A 12,311-nucleotide genomic window follows, 5' to 3' on the forward strand; every position below is an offset into this window, starting at 1 on the left:
AGAAGGTGGTGGGGGACAGACTGGTTTTATTTCTCAACTCCCAAGCCAACTACACCAGAGCACAGAGTGCTGTCCTCTGAAGATGCCAGCCACAGAGACTGGCGAAACGTGAGGAAGAACAACCTTCAGAACTCGGCGAAAGAGCCCGAAAAACCCACAACAACCATTAGATCCCGGCTGTGAAAACCTTCGCAAATACATCTCAAGAGTCTCCTCCAGGTCTACATCAGGTGCTCTCAAGAGTCTCCTCAAGCACCACATCAGCTAAATTAGTTGCAATTAGTTGTATATATTTACTCTATATACTTGTGATTCCTTGCCTTCTCCTTCCTCTTCGTCTTCCCAAGCTGACAGTTGCTCCACCTTCTCCGTGCCTTTTTTCTCCTCCCCGGTTAGGAAAACGTCTACCCTCCTTTCTTTCCCCTTTGAGCCCACCTCTCTCTCTTCCTTAAAGTTCAGGCCTTCCCCCCCTTCTGTTCCACCCTCTGCTATCTCCTCTTGCTCTTTAGTTTCTGCAGTCTGAGGGGACAGCTCGCTCACTCCTTTTTCCTCAATTCCTACCACTCCTTCGCACTGGCCCTAGAATTTGGTCCAAGCAGGGATCCGTCACCAGCCCCAGCGGGAAACCCATCAGATGGGGGGGCAGGTGTGTGGTTACACTCCCAGGCCAAAATCCTGTTCCTTAGTGTTGTAAGGTGCACTCGAGGAGGCCCCTTGAATCCTTGGGGAATTCAGTGAGTCAGCTCATCCAAAAATTCCAAGTTCCAGCCTTGGGAGCTGTAGCAAAATGCAGGCTACAAAGACAGAGAGACCGTTTTAGTAGTAGCATCCTCACATTGCGTTTCTAAGGAAACAGGTGGTGAGGAACGCTCACGGTCCTGCTCAACAAACTGCCATCACACAACCACGAATTCAAGCAGCTCTCCTTTATTAAAAAGCACTTTTGCGAAAGCCGGTGTCCTAACCAGGTAGGCACACCGATCAAGACAGAGAGCTCGATGTTTCTTCCTTCTTCCCAGCCGCAGGGTCCCTCCCTTGTTTCCCAAGTAGCAGGTACTCCAAAGTGTGCAGCTGCCCAAACCTATCATGTGAATTCACACCCCTGTTTACATCTCCCACTCCCTTCTTTATTTAGACTCCAGACTATTTATTTTCACCTGTTTTTGGTCTGTGTTCCTCTTTTCCCAACAACCCCCCGTCCTCTTTCTTACAGTTTCCTCCTCTTCTGCTTGGCTCAGTTACTTACCATAGGATCCCCTTTATCCGTTTCCTCCTATCTAGTTTCTCAAGACTTCCTCAAAAACCACTCGAGTCAGTGGGATCATTAACTAAGAGTATATAATCATTATTTGCAATAATAGCATTTTTCAATCATCTTCTCCTTGCAAAAACCACAACCTACTTGCTGTCTATCTTAAGGGGAATTTCCTGAAATTGATCACTATCATCATCATCATGTGCCATCAAGTCAATTATGATTGGGGGGGGATTCTGAAGGGGTTGTGCTTGTCAAGTGTCAGTTTAGAACAATGCATCCCAACCTTGGGTCCCCAGAGGTTTCTGGACTACAACTCTAAGAAATCCCGGCCAGCACAGGGAGTTGTGAAGGCTTCTGGCAGTTTCAGTCCAGGAAGATCTGGGGACCCCTGGTTCAGAACCACTGGTGTAGAAAGAGAGGGAATGCTGGGCCAGAAAAGGAGATTCCCTCCTTGAAACAGTAAGTGAGCCCTTCCAAACACTTTAATCTCAGGAACAGAAAGCCACCCATCGAGAGAAGAGGCAGAAGGGCAAATCCTGAGGGTGATCCTCGACGCTTTCTCCTTATACTGTATCTGGAATGACTTTCTCTGACCCTTTTAGGAGGGAAAGAATTTGAAATAGACAGTAGCACTCTCTTGACGTTTGGTTCCTGACACTTGTTTTCGCTTCTTTCGTGTGTCTGATCTAAAATCTCAGATCTTTGGGCAGATCACCGTGTGCTGATTGAGAAAACAGCTGCACAACTCAACAAAATGGAACCAAGGCAGGTCTCTGGATTGGAAAGATGGAGGCAAGTCCCCATCTGCATGTATTTAAAAAAACGTACAAATCATGAGATGAAGGGGATTGCAATTCTGAATAAACAGTTGGAGTTTTTTAAAACCTTATTTGCTGTTTTCCAGCTTCTTTGTCTGTGAGGGTTTCTAGGCTGGGAGTAGCTGTCAACCTGTCCAGCATTAATCAATAGTTCCCTCCATGGTCCTGAATTCAAAGAGAAACCCACCTGTTAATATCTGAAGGCCTTAGGAATGGACATCAACAAATGGGAAACCCTGATATCTGAACGTTCAGCCTGGAGGCAGGTGTTGCATCATGGCCTCTCCGATTTTGAAAAGACCCTTGTCCAGCAGGCCGAGGCAAGGAGGCAGTCCCCAAACCAGCCAAATCAGCGAGCTGGACAGGGGACAGATTGTATTTGTATTCAGTTTGGAAGGGATGGTCACTCGCAAATTGGCCTTCTCAGCCACACTAGATGCTGTTCCAAGTCCTCCATACAGAGCACATCACCATAGTCTCTCAAGACTGACGGATCCTAATCTGAAAAATCTGTTAATATTAAGAAGAGCCTTGCGGTGCAGTGGTTAAATCGCCGTACTGCAGCCAAAACTGTGCTCACGACCTGGGGTTCAATCCCAGGTAGCAGCTCAAGGTTGACTCAGCGTTCTATCCTTCCGAGGTTGGTAAAATGAGTACCCAGCTTGCTGGGGGGGGGGGCAATGTGTAGCCTGCATAAATAACTTGTAAACCACCCAGGGAGTGCTTGAAGCGCTATGGGGCGGTATATAAGCAGTGCACTTTGCTTTGCTTTGCTTTGCTTTAATATCAGTTGGTGGTGGTTAAATGGTAAAATGGTTAAATGGTAAAAAAAAAGTCTGTGAAATGCCACAAGTAGCAGAGTGGATTAAATACAGTCATGTTTCTTATTAGTTTGTTGTTGATAAATGAAACATCTTAATATTAGTAATGTATTCATAGTGAGTCACTGAGACTGTAAGTGACAGTAAATGAGAGAAGGATAAATTAGCAGCTATTATACTCTGTGAATGCCTGAACATCTACTGTGAAGTTGAACAAAAAATTCAAAGCTCAGCAACAGGTTCTGGGCCCAGATTCCAGAGATTCCAGAGAGGCTAGATGCCACAGATCACAGATCAGAAAAGACCACAGACCAGAGAAGCAGATACTTTTTAAAGTGCCAAGTGTCCATCCCCATGTTTTTATCAAAAACATGTGGTATCGTTGTTTCTGGGAGGAATGTTTACAACAGTACCCTAAAATAAATAAAGACCATAAATAACTGCATGTAGGTCTACCATTACCGAAAAGCCAATGAATATCTGGAATAGTCTGCTTATTAAATGTATATTTCATTCTACACTTCATCATGTTTCCATGTGTCTGAGAAAGTGGATGTGTCCACGAAAGAAATCCTGGCCAGCAGAGGTGGTGGTGAATGTTTCTGGGAGTTGTAGTCCAAGAACATCTAGAACAGTGGTTCTTAACCTTTGGTAACCCAGTTGTTCTTGGACTGCAGTTCCCAGAAGCCTTCTCCACCAGCTATAGTATTTGGGGCTTCTGGGATTTGCAGTCCAAGAACACCTGGGTTACCCAAGGTTAAGAACCACTGATCTAGAGGCCCAAGATTGGAGACCACTGCTCTGAAGCAGTTGCAGATGTCAGAAATCACAAAATCAGAGCCACAAAAATTAGCAATGTTAGGATAACAGCATAAATACTGTGTCAATATTTAACAGAGATGTCTGATTCAACTCCCAAACAAACTGCCCCAGAGCACGGAGTGCTGTCCTCTCAAGATGCCGTCACAGAGACTGGCAAAATGTTAGGAAGAACAACCTTCAGAACACGGCCAAAGAGCCCGAAAAACCCGCAACAACCATTTAACAGAGACTTAGGTTTTTTGTTTGGACTAGATCAGATGGAAAGCTCTTTAATCTCTCTAGATTGAGAGCAAAGACCAAAATCCATCTGAAATGCATGTGGGACTTCCTCTTCACCGATGATGCAGCTGTTGTTGCCCATTCTGCTGAAGACCCCCAACAACTTATGAGTCATTTTAGCAAGGCCTGCCAAGATTTTGGATTAACAATCAGCCTGAAGAAAACACAAGTCATGGACCAAGGTGTGTGATGATTTGTGTTTTTATGTGTATTAGAATGGGATATGTAGTACTAAGATTGTCCCAATAGCATCCATTTTGATTTAAAGTCTGTTCTGTAGTAGGAAAGTTTTATATGCTGTTTCAGAGAAGCTTCGCTCTCTGGTTATCTCCTTGCTAAGATGAGTAGAGAGCAGAGAGTTTCGTAGTCAAAATAATTCTGCCACAAAGAATGATAACAACTGAAGCTCCCTGAGAAAGTTAGGCGGGACAACAAGACCCAGGAGGCATTCTGGGAAGAAGAAGAGTGAGGAGAAGGAGAAGAAAGATGGAGTTTGCCTGAGAAAGGGGCAGACACGTGCTTTTCCCATAATGGACTGGTTTTCATCTAGCATCAGCCTTTGAAGACCCAAGACACGTGAGATGGATGATTTATGCTTTTTGTTAGTTAGCATAGTTTCATTTCTTTATTTTTTTTAGCTGGAGTGGGGGGAGTGGTGTGTTCCGTTAGTCTTCAATGAAAATGTACCTACTGACTTAATTTACTATCAACTGAAACCTTTTCTAAAGTAATTCTTTTTAATAAAACAGTAATGATTGATTTCTAACTAGAAGCATTGTTTCTTGAACAGACTAGCTGAATGTCTAATTGGCCACGTGGGTTTGCTACCAAACTTTCAGAGCCAAATCATTCTGAGTATATCTCATGGTTATGACTGTGTTGCTTTCTTAATAAGGAGATTGGCCTCTGAGTAAGAAAATTTAGACAGAACTTGGCTGAGTTCAATTGGCTCTGCTCAGCAGTTAGAGGTTTGTCTGGTTTTCTTAGTCGTCCCAATTTCCAGCACCCCCATAAATCTCTTTGGAGATACGGGGCTGCTTACACTCACCTTCCTCTATTACCATCTCTACGCAAGAATTGGAGGTTGTTCATGACTTTGTGTACCTTGGCTCAATGATCTCTCCCTGGATAAATGCATTGACAAAGCAGCTACCATGTTCTCTAGACCAGGGATCATCAACCCCTGGTCTGCAGCCCAGTGCCAGTTTGTGGGTTTGCTGGAACTGGGCCGCGGACACAGATCTCTATCCCCCTGCATGGGGGGCATATAGCGCTTGCTGGTGGGCATGTGGCCTTCATGCTAACCCTTCCCACAGCGCCCCTTGCAGGAGAGCAGCACCCCTTCCCTGCGGGGAAACCGTCGTGGGACAGCCAGCCCCGGAAGAGCCCTGATGCACGGCTTTGCTTCTTCAAGAAGTCAGACATGGAACTGTAAGCTTGCCCATTCTCCTAAAAGAATCAGACATCTGAAATAGAGAGGTTCCAGATTTTAGTGTACTCCTATTTGAGATGAGATGAGTTCTTGTCCCATCCAGGCAGTCCCACTACACTCCTTTCCCAAGTCTATTCCCAATTAAAAACCATTGAAAAACCAAAATATAATCATGAGTCTCAGAGTCATTTAGATCTCCCAGAACTCAAGAAAATATTGGACTCAAGGTAGCTTAGTTCCGTGGCCTAAAGAAATCAATATAAGTAATGGTAGCAGGTTATCTGTTCAAGAGATCAAACATAAGTTCTATAATATAATTGTTTTATTAGAAAAATAAAGATTTAGAAGAATTCAGTTTATTGGAAAAGCATAACAATCAACATCATTTCCATCTCTAAGCAATTAGAAATCTAGCAAATTCCAGCTAGAAAAATAAAACAATAAAATTGTTATCTAAGAAAAATTAGGAAAGGTGATGCCTCCCCTCTAGACTACTTTTAAGAACTACATCCTAATGAATTTCAGGAACTCCAAAGTCCATCTAAAAATCCATAGTCCATAGAAACCACACAAGTCCCTCTAAAAATCCATCAGGCAAAAGTCCTCTTTAAAAATCCATCAGGCAAAAGTCCTCTTTAAAAATCCATCAGGTAAAAGTCCCTCTAAAAATCCATCAGGTAAAAGTCCCTCTCTCTGTCTCAGCAATCCATTTTCTTCTCTCGTGCTGGAAACCCCCTTTCTTCTTCTCCAGCATCGACAACCAATCTGGACGAAGAAAAAGTTGACTCTCTACGCCTTTCTTTCTCATTGAACTGCAGGTGTTGTTTACTTTTCTCTGCTGGAATGTTTAGACTCCAGTAGGTCTTCTGTCTCCTAGTTACTAGATAACATTGCTAGCTACTGTGAAGAAAACATCATCTAGAGACTTCCAGTAAAAATGACAGACTTAAGATGGATTCCTTCTGGCTAATTCTATGACTACAAATCCCATTTAGAAATTACATTCTAGCTTCCATAACCTATATCATCACATGCCACCACCGGGAGCCCCAAAATCCAGAACAGTAATTCTGTTCTTATTTTGGTAACTAATTACAGTAACTAAAAGTAATTAATTGGTTAGATAAAGTAAATACTAATGATTAACATTAGTACATTCAAAATTGCACTTATTCTAGCAAAGCACTGAGGTAGAAAACATTCTAATAGCAGCAAATCAATACATTCTTTTTGGTTAAGCACTTACACTATCTGAAAAATAGACATAGTCATGTTAGTTAATACAAAAACAGTAATTACTCTGAGTACACAGGAACAATGAAATATTTCAACACTGTCATGTTTCAACAGTCAGCTATCTCTTGTTCAGCAGAACCCACCAAATTGGTATAAACAGGTTTGTCTGAAAAAACATCTTTGAATTGCTCTAAAATGTGAAAAGGTTTTTATTTTTGATCTGTGGTACCTGTCAAAACAATGCTGTCAGACCATGTACCTGCATTTTGCAATTCAGTCAACATATCAACAGGTTCATGTTCAGATTGAAAACATGCAGCATGACATTGAAAAACCATTGCAGATCTGTCTCTATACAATTTCAAACTATTGGCGTGATACATAACAGGTTTCTTCCCAAAATTCAACATTTTGACAAGGTAATTGACATTTCCCAGTTTTTGAAGAATTTCTCCTGGACCTTCCCAGACAACTTCCAGCTTGGAAAGTCTGAGTGGGTTCAGAGCAAGCACCAAATCACCAACAGCAAATTCCCTGTGTCTGGCTTTCTTGTCATGGAAAAACTTTTATTTAGTTTGAGCTTTTAACAAATTTTCCTTAGCCAGTTGACAACTAACATTTTCTCTTGAACTTTTCTAACAAAATCTGCAACTGGAACAGTACTGCTTTTTACAACTCCTTCCCAATCAGATTTCAACAAATCCAAAGGTCCTTGTAGATTTCTCCCAAAAACAATCTCGCTTGGAGAATATTTTCCCAAAGAAGCATGTGGTGCACTACGATAAGTAAACAAGGCAAAAGGCAAAAGTTCATCCCAAATGTTCCCATATTCTTGCAAAGTTTGCTGACCTCTCTCGATCATTCCATGAGATTCTGGATGATAAGATGTGCTAATAGAGATTTTTATTCCACTTATCTCACAGATCTTCCTCATCAGTTCACTTTTAAAAGCACCAGCTTGATCACAAATTATTTGAGAAAGTATCCCTATGCGTGAGCACAAATCTACAACTATACGTGCAATAGTGGGAGCAAAAATGTTACTTATGGCACAGGCCTCAATCCATCTGCTTGCGATTGTACAGTTAGTTGTATCTTCTCCTGCATGAAGATCACATTTACTCGTTATGCTGCCAGACTGGTGTAAATACTGCTGTAAATACATGTTGCTGAAAGAAATGCTGCTGGACTATGTGTGAGTTATTCCTGGACTGCCTGAACTGCCAATTACTCTGCTAAAACCGTGATTTCCGCTAAGAAAGCTGACAGGTTATCGGCCCAGCGCTACGCCCTGCAATACCTGCGTTATGTCAAGGAAGGCGGTGAGTACCAGTGGGTACCTGAGAGGCAAGAGAGAGTCCAGGGAAGTGAGAGTTCTGCCATTTAGAGCCCAGGAGTGGAAGAAAAAGAGAGGATCAAGAGAAAAGCAGCAAGATGCAGGCATTTGGGAGTATGGGAGGTTTTACTGTGACCAGACTGAATGAAAATAACTACCATACATGGTCAGTGAAAGCTGAGATGTTCCTGAGATGGGAGGAATTGTGGGAGATAGTATGCAATCCCCCTGATGACCCAGATGAGGAGGAACAAAGGAAAAATGAGAAAGCTTTATCTACAATAATTCTTTGCCTGGAAGACAGCCAACTGACTCACGTAAGTGGACTGACTTCAGCAAAAGAATGCTGGGACACGCTGAAACGAATTTATGTTCAGGATTCTGCAGGGACGAAAGTATCCTTAACCAGAAAGCTGTATAAGGCTAAGCTAGAAGAAGGTGAAAGCATGTCCCATCACTTGCAAAAGTTGAAAAATAGTTTAATGAACTTCAACAGAAATATGGAATTTACTGAGACGCATAAAGCGTATATTATTTTGAGTAGTCTGCCAGAAAGCTATGACGTGCTAGTCACAAGCCTTGAATCTATGCCAGAAAGAGACTTAAATCTTCAGTACATTACAGGCAGGCTTCTTGAGGAAGCAAGAAAAAGACATAAAGGTCAGAAGATAAAATGAGACAAGCCATCCCACAATGAAGGAAACGTGACAGCCCAGAGAGAAGGAGACAATTCAGCCCACAATGAAGGGGGACTGATTTCAGGAAGGGAGAACAAGAAAACAAGGCGTTTGTAGTGAAACGCTGTTTCATTTGTAACTCTGAAAGGCATTTTCAGAGGGACTGCGTACAAGCCTCCAGCAGGAGAAATAATACTGAGAAAAAAGGGAGTACTTTTCTTGTGCAGGCAGATAAAGATAAGAACAAGGTCACAGCAAGCTGGATCCTGGACAGTGGAGCAGTTAATCATTTAACTAATGATAAGAGATTGTTTTCTTTTTTAGGAGCTTCAGAACACAGCTTCATCAGTTTGTCAAATGGAGAACGTTCTCATGTGACTGGAGAAGGAAATGTATTTGTGCCAGGTTTGAGAAAAGAGCTTTAAAATGTTTTGTTTGTGCCTAATCTCGAATGTAACATACTCAGCATCTCTAAGCTGGATAAAGAAGGCTATACAGTGGTTTTTGCTAACAGCACATGTACAATTAAGAAAGGGAATGAGATTTATGCCACAGTAAAACTAGAAAATAATTTATATGTACTGAAGGAGAACAAAGTGGCAAATTTAGTTAGAAATGTACTCTATCTGACCAATGTGCACATCTGTTGCATAGAAGGCTGGGGCATGCAAATTTCAGAGTGATACATGTGGGGAAAATCCCCAGGGAACCGCCACTTGGAAGCCAGCCCAAGTAGCAGTTGCATGAAAACCAGGGAGAGATCTCTGATAGAATGAAGACAGACTACAGTCTTTAGTTATGAGGCATATCACCAGTGAAGAAGATGTCTGCCTGTAAAAATGTCTCCAAAATGTCTACCTTCTTCTCCGGAGGCATGTCTTTTTATTCAGTACCATCATTAGCATTTTTTAGCATAAAGAAAAGATTTTAGCCAAAGAGGCATTGAGTAACAATCTGTTTTAGGACATTCCACACATGCGCAGAGAGAGAATCATAGAACAATGCATCTTTATACTACAATAGCTTGATTATGCTAAACACCAGTGTTGCATCCCTTAACTGCCACAAGATGGACCTTTAGGCTAAAACTTCCCACTAAAACTTCCCACATTCCCTCCATTTTTATTTTATTTTGGATAAGCAAAATGCTGCCAGTAATACTCCTGATGGCTTCTGAGTCCCAAATCTCTTCATTGACGGAGGGGAACATCCATGTCATCCAAACCGTATGTTGTGCATCAGCCTCATCATAAAAACCCTCATCTGCTCTAGAAAGTAACACATGATATTAGATATGATACATTTGCTTAGCAGATAAAGACAGTGATTGTACAGATTTTTGACATCACTTAGTGAAAACATTAATCAATGAAGGAATACATTGTATAAAACAAACATAAGGCAAATACAAATTTTCAGTAAAACAATACCATACATTAGCAGTATGCAAAGCCATCCCATAGGGAAGTGTTAATATTATTGGTAATAATGGTATCACTCAAATCAGCTAATTTATGCTCAATAGAATGCTGCAAATTATGCAAGCAAATAATATTTTGAGTATTTATCACATTATAAAAACCTGTATGAGTATGTGCAAGCAAATAGCGATGCTTTAACTGAAAGCTGCTTTAACTGGTCTATTTCACTCTGCAGATCTACCATAATTTTTGTAGTAACATTGTTTTTTCCAGGCAACAAGTCAGACCCTAAATGCTATGCCTGTTCTTGTGCAGGAATGCCTGGATATGAACCTAATGTGAGCACACCAGTAATAACATTTGGGTGCCCACTATTATTCCATCCTTAAAAACCCTATGCCAACACACACGCTAGAATCATATTGATCAAAAAAGAATCATAAATTTGGATCTTTTAGAAACGTGACCACAGATTGAGCCTGATCCTGTAAAGTTAGCCTGCATGAAAGGAAAATTAGGATAGATATCTCCCAATGTGGAATGTTCTAGGCCATTGGGATTAAGGGAGGCATTCAAATAACCAAATTTGCCTCCTTGTTGTGCTGAGAGCCAAAATTCATTGTCACAGGTAGTATAATTCTTTAAAACTTTTTTACATTGTTCAGACTGAGCAAAACCTGGAACCTTGGCATTCCAGTTCCCTGTATGAGTACAACAGAAACACAAACCGTGAGTGTGGTGCGTAAATTGAAACCACCTAATTTTAAACATATTAAAATTAGGAGGAACGGCATGGAAAAGAAGTTCAGTTTGACCAAGTTTTGAAATACTGTGTAAAGGAGCAAGAATTAATGTGGGATTATCGATAAGAGCAAGCAATGAGCTCATGGAACCCATAGCTATAGGAGATTCATATAAAAGAGAAACATTCTGTCCATGAACATATAAATATACTGAGCATGTTGCACCCAAGAATTGCACTGAATGCCTGGAGCAGAAATACGTGGAACTAAGAATAGTTCAAGCAGTCCTAAGAGTTTGATTGCAGAGATCCATGCCATGCCTTGCCAGGATCCAAATAGCTTCTTTGTCCAGTGCGACTGCAGCGTATCCTCGTCCCCAGGTGATCAATGGAACTGGTCCCTTAGGTGGTCGAGGAAGTTGCTCTTCTGACCTGAAATGAACTTTGACTTGAGTTGTGAACCCTGTTAATGAGGAAAAAGCAGAAAATTTAAAGTATACAGAACTTTTGCAACACCCATAGGAACATCTCTCCAGAGACCCCTCTGCTTGAGGTTTGCTTCTGCAAAAGAGATTTAAGGGTTAAATGTGCTCTTTCCACAATTGCTTGCCCTGTGGAATTAAAAGGAATCCCATGCTTCAGTGAGAGTCTCCATTGAACACAAAATTCTTGAAAGGCAGATGATATATAGGCAGGTCCATTGTCCAGTTTCAGAGTCTTAGGACGGCCTATTACAGCAAATGTACCAAATGTACTGTTGAATGACATGTCTTGCAGTTTCTCCATGAAGAGGAGTAGCCAAATTAAACCCAGAAAATGTATCCACAGTCAAATGTAATTTAGACAAAACCCTGGACTTGTGTGACATCCATTTGCCAACTACAATGTCTTTGCCTGTGTCATTGGGATACAAAACATTCTGTGAAACATTTTACAGACTAATGAAACATTTCATGACAAGCAAATAGGATCAGAAAAAAGACTAAAAGCACATGCATTCTGCTTGATGAGACAGAACGTTTGTGCTGCTTTAAAGTAACAATTAAAGTCAGGAAAACAGAGAAAACAAATCCTTATCTATGGAAGGAGACAGATACGAAAAAGGCAAATGCACAAGAAGCTGTATCTACAACACGGTTAAACTCATCATTAGAAAAAAGTTCAAAAGCTGCCACGTGACAACACCTCGAGAAGGCGAACCGTCTGTGAAAAGAGTGCGTGCATGGGGGAGAGGCTGGGAAGAAAAACAAGTGGTCAGTTAATAAGAAATAGAGGAAAGCAGGTGCTTGTCTTTTGGAGAGTTAAACATCACCCTGCAAAAAAGAAAAATAGAATTAATATGTCCCTGACACTTGTGACAACATCTGGAACAAGCGTTGGCACAACAAATCGGCTAAAATTTCCCACTAAAACTTCCTACAGATACAAAAAATGGAAAGCCTTGCTAAGGGTGTGAAAGTGAAATCATG

General features: G+C 41.4%; 1 protein-coding gene and 1 long non-coding RNA gene across 2 annotated transcripts in view; one reads left to right on the forward strand and one right to left on the reverse strand.

Annotated features, from left to right (window-relative positions):
• The window catches only part of LOC140703738 (uncharacterized), a 120,967-nt gene that overhangs the window by 41,655 nt on the left and 67,001 nt on the right, over window positions 1-12,311 (reverse strand). The window lies entirely within an intron of this gene.
• On the forward strand, window positions 5,739-9,949 carry LOC144587418 (uncharacterized). The gene is made up of 2 exons (XR_013542572.1): window positions 5,739-6,052; window positions 6,108-9,949. It is a non-coding gene; the product is annotated as an uncharacterized LOC144587418 (long non-coding RNA).

Source organism: Pogona vitticeps, chromosome 2, assembly GCF_051106095.1.
Source record: "Pogona vitticeps strain Pit_001003342236 chromosome 2, PviZW2.1, whole genome shotgun sequence".
Lineage (NCBI taxonomy): Eukaryota > Metazoa > Chordata > Lepidosauria > Squamata > Agamidae > Pogona > Pogona vitticeps.